Source organism: Bidens hawaiensis, unplaced genomic scaffold (assembly GCF_021521415.1).
Source record: "Bidens hawaiensis isolate Kalapana, Puna unplaced genomic scaffold, B.hawaiensis_p1.1 tig00034236_1, whole genome shotgun sequence".
NCBI lineage: Eukaryota > Viridiplantae > Streptophyta > Magnoliopsida > Asterales > Asteraceae > Bidens > Bidens hawaiensis.
Window position 1 is genome coordinate 82981 of NW_027495915.1, and position 6915 is coordinate 89895.

Consider the following 6915-nt stretch of genomic DNA (forward strand, 5'->3'; position numbering starts at 1 on the left):
GCGGTTGATAAAGAATGTTGCTGTGTCTTTGGCAGGTATCACACTTTCGAGCATAGGCCATTGCATCCTTCCTCATGGTCGGCCAATAGTAACCCATCCTAAGGATTTTGGAGAACAATGATCGACCACCAGTGTAATTCCCACAGTCGCTTTCATGGAAATCTTTTAGAACTTCTTGTATTTCAGGTTCCTTCAGGCATCTCAAGTATGAAACTGCAAGAGATTTTATACAGAGTATTGTTCAAAATAACCAATTGAGATACCTTCATACGAAAGGCTCTAGGATTCTCATCCTTAGGGATCTCGTTGTGTTGTAAATATTTCTTGATAGGTTGAACCTAAGATTCCTGACTAGCTTTAGGATCCTGATCAGCGACATCTTCAGAATTTGTTACTTCATTGACTTGGGGATCTCGCTTAGCAGCTTCTCTTAATACTTGCTTTTCATCAAGTGAAGGCATATCTGTGGCTAGATTCAGGATATGTATGATAGGAATTTTTTTTCCGTCAGGATCCTGAAGGCATATCTAAGATTTTCCAAAGCATCTGCTTCAGCATTTTCCTCCCTGGGTACCTGTTCAATGATAAGGAATCGAATTTCTATGCCATTTTTTAACTATCTGAAGATATTCGATTAGTTTTTCACTTCTAATAGCATAAAAGACATTGAAATGATTAGAAAGCAATAAGGAATCCACAAATACATGAATATTTCTAATTTCTAAATCCTTAGACAACTAAAGGCCAGCAATTAAAGCTTCATACTCAGCTTCATTGTTGGTGGCTTGGAAATCACATCTGATTTCCTGGGGTATCATGTCCCCCTATGGCGATTTCAGGATGATTCCTAAGCCTGTCCCCCTGACATCTAAAGCTCCATCAGTAAATAATATCCACTTCTCCTTATCCTGGTCTAGTTGTTGAACTTCCCAGTTAGCTTCCTGCTGGATATTACTTCTGAAATCAACCATAAAGTTAGCTAAAGCTTGGGATTTAATTGTTGTCCAAGGCTCATAAACAAGATCATAAGCACTCAAGTTAACATATCACTTAGTCATCCTACCAGACATTTCAGGTTTTCTCAAAACATTTTTAATAGGATAATTAGTTTTAACTAAAATAGCACGTGTCTCAAAATAATGTCTTAACTGGGTAGATCTCATAACTAAAGCTAAAATTAACTTTTCTAAATGAGAGTACCTGGTTTTAGCGTCTAGTAGACTTTGACTTACATAGTAGATGGGGTGTTGTTGTCCTTCATGATCTTTGACTAGCACGACACTCATCGTGTATCGGGATACCACCAAATAGAGGAATAATGGCTCACCATCTTCAGGTTTCATGAGTAAAGGTGCTGATGAAAGGTATATATCTATTTGACAAATCAATTGAGTATTCGGAAAATCTAGGGTTCTTGAGCAAACAATAGCATTGTAATCAATAAAATGCAATTACGAAATCCTAGGCATTATAGGTACTTGAAATTGAAGGATAATTCTTAAACATTTCGTTTATCATTAAATCGTGCAAAACAGAAAACTGAAATGGACTTCGTTGGAAATTAGCATATTGCAAGTAATATTGATGAACCTTGAAAAATATAAAAATGGAAGCTGAAGGAGTGAAACGTTCTGGTTAAAACTAAAGGGCATAATTGAATGCGCCGGAAATGCTTTAAATACGTCGAATTGAAGGCTGGTAACAGACATGCCGGAGATCAGAGACTTGCCGAAGACATAAAGAAGCATTCAATATGCGGGCATCTTATGAAGAGAGAAAGCAGGAGATGAAGGGTCGTTTATCTCTATTATAATGCATTATAGATATAGATAATTGTGCATAATTAAGATTAAGATTTGTACAGATATTAACCTGTTTGATTGGGTGTCACAAGCAGCACAAGCGTCGCCATCACAACCACCATCGTCACCTCCAATAACGCCACCACCACCGCCACCAACTTATCACCACCATCGTCACCTCCGCCACTACCATTCTTTTATTTTGATAAATTTTATTTTTTTGAGGGATTAGTATATTTTTGCATGTGTACCAAACAACACAAAGTAGTTATTGATTTTGATTCCTATAGATTAACCAAACTATCAGCGGAACGATGATTCCACTCTCTCATGCATTTCTTTCCATCATATGGCACTTTCCCTCCATTTTCTATTACCCAAACTAAGCATATCCTTAATATTATTTCAATCCATTCCTTTGTATTAGAAATCTAATTTGAAAATAAATCTTATAACTATATCTTTTCTTGAATTTCTTCGGGTTCACAGAATGTTTTGTAAAAAAACTAGAATTTGAAATAGAATTGGAATTTGAACAAAATATTTAAAAAAAATGTTAACGTGTTTGGTTGATAAATTTGTTATTAAAATTAGAAAGTTAAAAACCTAAAAGGCAAACTACCCTAAATATCAATGCAGCTCCTTTTCTCTGCATCATTACAAGCCTAAAACATAATGACCGTTGTTTTTATTTTGATATGAATTTCTGGTTGAATTTGATACCGATTTTTGGTTCATTTGTTTTAAAGTGCGGCATCGTTGTTTTGAAATATATTTACATTTGTGCAAATGATCGATAACTTTCTCAATTCAGCTTTTGGTGAACGGAATTATGTGATTAGTTTGTTTTATATTTCATTCTCATTTCTTTGAATTCATTAATTATTGTTTTTTTTTTTTATTTTGACTTTTCAAAGTGTTTTTGATTTACGTTCTCATCATGGATTGATGAAAGAAATATTTATTATTTAAAAGGAAATATGGATCAGTTTGATTTTAACTTTTAAGAGCCATCCATTGTCATTTGTCAAGCATTCCAATAGAATGATAACTTTTTTGAAGTGGGTTAAAGTAGAGTGCTCATCGGATAAGCGAACTACTAGACTTTTAAAATAAAATTTATAGAAATAATAAATAAATAACTCACATAACCTAGTTCGGTTTATTCAGTTATCCGAATACAAAATTTTCAAGATCTGAAAACCAAATTTGAAATTCGGATTCGGTTATATCCGACCCGAAAACCGAATTCAAGATTCGGATCGATTTTTATGGTTACGGATATTGTTTGGTATAGAGGTTTTTTTGGTTTTCGGTTTTTTTGCACACCCCTTGATTAAAGGATTCTTCACTTCCATCAAATGTGATCATAAACGAATGTGATCGGAATTTTTTTTTTTCCAATATCTAACCAAAATTTCAAACGGAATCAATTCAAATTCTAATTGAAATTCCTTATAACCAAATGGACATAAGCTATTAGTAGGAGCCTACAATATTTCCTTTGTATAACCCAAAGGGAGTTTTTGCTCAATAGTATTAGTATCATACAAATGGTATGTGGCGCCAATTTGGTCAATAAGAACTGGCACATCTATGCGTTCAGATCTTAATGTTGGCAAAAACTCAGTTCTTCATGCGGAGTTGAACCAATATTCCTATTTAGTATGTTGTACTTCACTTAATCAAAAATCTATGCAAGAGATCTAGATCAATTATTTTTACCCTATACTACAATACCATTAAGTAAATTTCAGAACATGCATTTTAGAATTAAGTAAATTTTGTAATATTAAAATTTGAACCCCAGTAATTTGGTTAAATATAAATATAATATATAGATAATGTAATGTCTGATTATATAGAAAATTAAACTTGACCAGAATCAAATTATTTTTGTATTTTTATATAGTTTTTTGTAACTTGATAGAACCTGCTAAGTACCTCCTTCTCTGTTGCTTCCTCTCCAACACCAACCAAAACCTTACTAGGGCAAATGTGTGTATAACATTTACTAGACAGACTACTGTATTGAAAAAAAAAAGGATAATTGAACAATAACATCAAAGAGGTGCTCCTTAATTCCTTTTGATTGAAAGATGATGTCGTTTTTCAACCTCCACATATTCCATAAAGTAAAAAAGATAATCAACCTAACTAAAATTTTCTCTTTTTTTTTTGCCACCAAGTGAGCCGAACCAAGCTAATTCATGAGAGCAGGAGACTGATCCACCGAAAACCCATTATCCAACCAAAAAGCAACGTAATATGAATAAGTGTTTAATGTTAGTGGTTACGGTTAACTTTCGTTTTAGTTTTTAAAACACGTGATAGACGGAAATCATGACATGGAAGGTGACGCTCAACTCCAAACATTTAACATTGTTTATTCGTTCTTTATTTTGTAGTACAAATGGTGATAGGAGCTCTAAAAGGATGCTCAGCCCCTAACAATATAAAACACGTGTTTTGTGTGATGTATTAGATTTTTTAATAATTTTTTTTAAAGGTAAGAATGGGCATCTAGAATCACACCACAATCGTCAATCGACCGTAAAACCTCATCTAAAGATTTTTTTTTTTTTCCTTTTTTCTTTACAACCAACACTTTTAATCATTTAAGAAATTTAGGATTTTAGTTTCTATGTTCAAGAGTTTTTCTGAGATACGGATTCTTTGATTGTCTTATTCAAGTTTTAACTTTTTGAAATCGAATTTTAATTAAAAAAATCGACTCAAAACCGAAAATCTTTAAAAGAAACTAAATAATGAGGGAAAAAAAGGTTTAATGAAATCGTATGTTTACTTTTCTCAAATCATGATAAAACCAAAATACCCAAAGGGTATAAATACAAGTACAATATGACAAATAAGGAAAATATAATCAAAATAAATATCTCTTTCTATACTCCCCCGCAAGTTGGAGCATGGAGATCACGAGTGCCCAACTTGTCGAGTAGAAGCTGCAACTGTCTAGCACCAACAGCTTTCATGAACAAGTCAGCTATTTGTTCTTTAGTATTAATGTGTAACGGCTCAATATCCTTTGACCACTCGTTCTCTAACGAAGTAGCAATCCATTTCGAAATGCTTAGTGTGTTCATGAAAACTTGGATTATTTGCTATGTGTTTGACCGCTAGATTATCACAAAATAGTTGTGTCGGACCGGTCTAGGGGACATCCAGATGCTGCAAGAGCTATCGAACCCATACCCGTCAATGCCATTGCTCTATATTCAGCTTTAGCGGAAGACCTGGATACAACAGATTGCCTTTTTGATTTCCAAGAAATAGGAGCCCCTTCTAAAATTAAAACATAACCGATTCGTGATCGCCTTGTATCTTGACACCCAAGCCAATCCGAATCAGTATACCCAATGAGATTCACCCCACCATTATTTGGAAGTAAGATACCTTGACCAGGAGTGGACTTCAAGTATCTGAGAACTCTTATAGCTGTTTCCATATGATTCTATCGAGGATCAGCAACGAACTGACTAAGAACATTGACAGAATAAGTAATGTCGGGTCTAGTGGCTTGTAAATAAAGAAGCTGGCCCACTAATCGTCTATACTTTCTAGCATCAACACGCACTTCTTCATCGTCTCTGCCAAGTTTGGTGTTCTGTTGCATAGGAAAAGCACTTGGTTTACAACTCAACATACCAGTATCTTCCAAAATGTCCATCACATACTTTCTTTGACTAAGGACAAGACCATCTTTTGTCTGTGCTACTTCGATTTCTAGAAAATATTTTAAAACACCAAGGTCTTTGATGCTGAATTTTCTATCAAGAAAACTCTTTGTTTCTTCTATTTTTTTTTTTTTTGATTTGTTACCTTCTATGATAACATCATCTACATAAATAAGAGCCGCCACAAATGTATTTTCTATTTTAAATATAAAAAGTGAGTGATCAGGTTTAGATTTCTGAAAGCCAAACTCATTCAAAGCATATGTAAACTTTTGCTACCAATTCCTAGATGGCTTACAAACCTTAGTTTCCTTCCCTTTGTCAAAACATTGTGGGGTCTTCATGTAAATTTCTTCATTAAAGTCACCATGCAAAAATGCATTATTAACATTCAACTGATGAATTATCCAGTGCTTCTTTACTTCAACTGCCAATAGTTTACGAATGGTGACAAGTTTTGCCATTGGGGTAAAAGTGTCATGGAAGTCAACTCCTTCCATCTGAGTAAAACCCTTTGCCACCAACCTTTCTTTGTATCTTTCTATCTCCCCATTTGGCTTGTATTTTAATTTGTATACCCACTTTAAATCTATGGCTCGTTTTCCCTCTGGTAGATCCTCCAGGGTCCACGTGCCATTAGTCACAAGGGCCTATGTTTCTTTCTTCATGGCCTCTCTCCAATTTTCATTATGAACTGCTTGCTTAAAAGTCTTTGGCTCATCATTTAAACTAACAGCCGTTAAAAATCTTTATGCTAATCAAAAAACTTATCATAAGAACTAAAATTGGCAATAGGGTATACCGTCAAAGATTGTTGACTGGACTCAGGTGAAGCTTGATCAATGGATGGTGGGAGATTCACAAAATAATCATTGGGTCGAGCAGGACGAATTATAGTTCTTTTTTCCCTGGTGGGTTCTTCATGCTCTGTTTTAGTTTGATTCATAGGTTCAGCCACATTGACTTGTCCAATGTTTTCAGTTTGAGCCATGGGTTCTACCACTTGGGTTGATCCCTCGTTTTGTGGCAAATTGCCATTGTTTTTATCGTTTACGAAGACACCAACTTCATGCATATTCTTGTCCATGTCATTGTTAGGGATATCGGATGCCGATCCGTTTTCTTTATGTATATTGCTTGTGTTATCGTGTGGATTTTCATCATCATAATGCCATGTTGGAAACTCAAAAATTTTCGGTTCTTCATCTTCCACTTGCTCAACGTGTGAGTCATGAGGAAATATGTTTTCAACAAACCTCACATCTCTAGATAATATTATCTTTCCATTCTTTACATCATAAATCTTGTAACCCTTGGTACCCGGTTGTCACACCCCGACTTAGGGCCTGGGTGCGACGCCCGTTAGTTGGTATATGTTTTGAAAATATATCAGAGTTGCCGGTTTGTTTTAGCGGAAG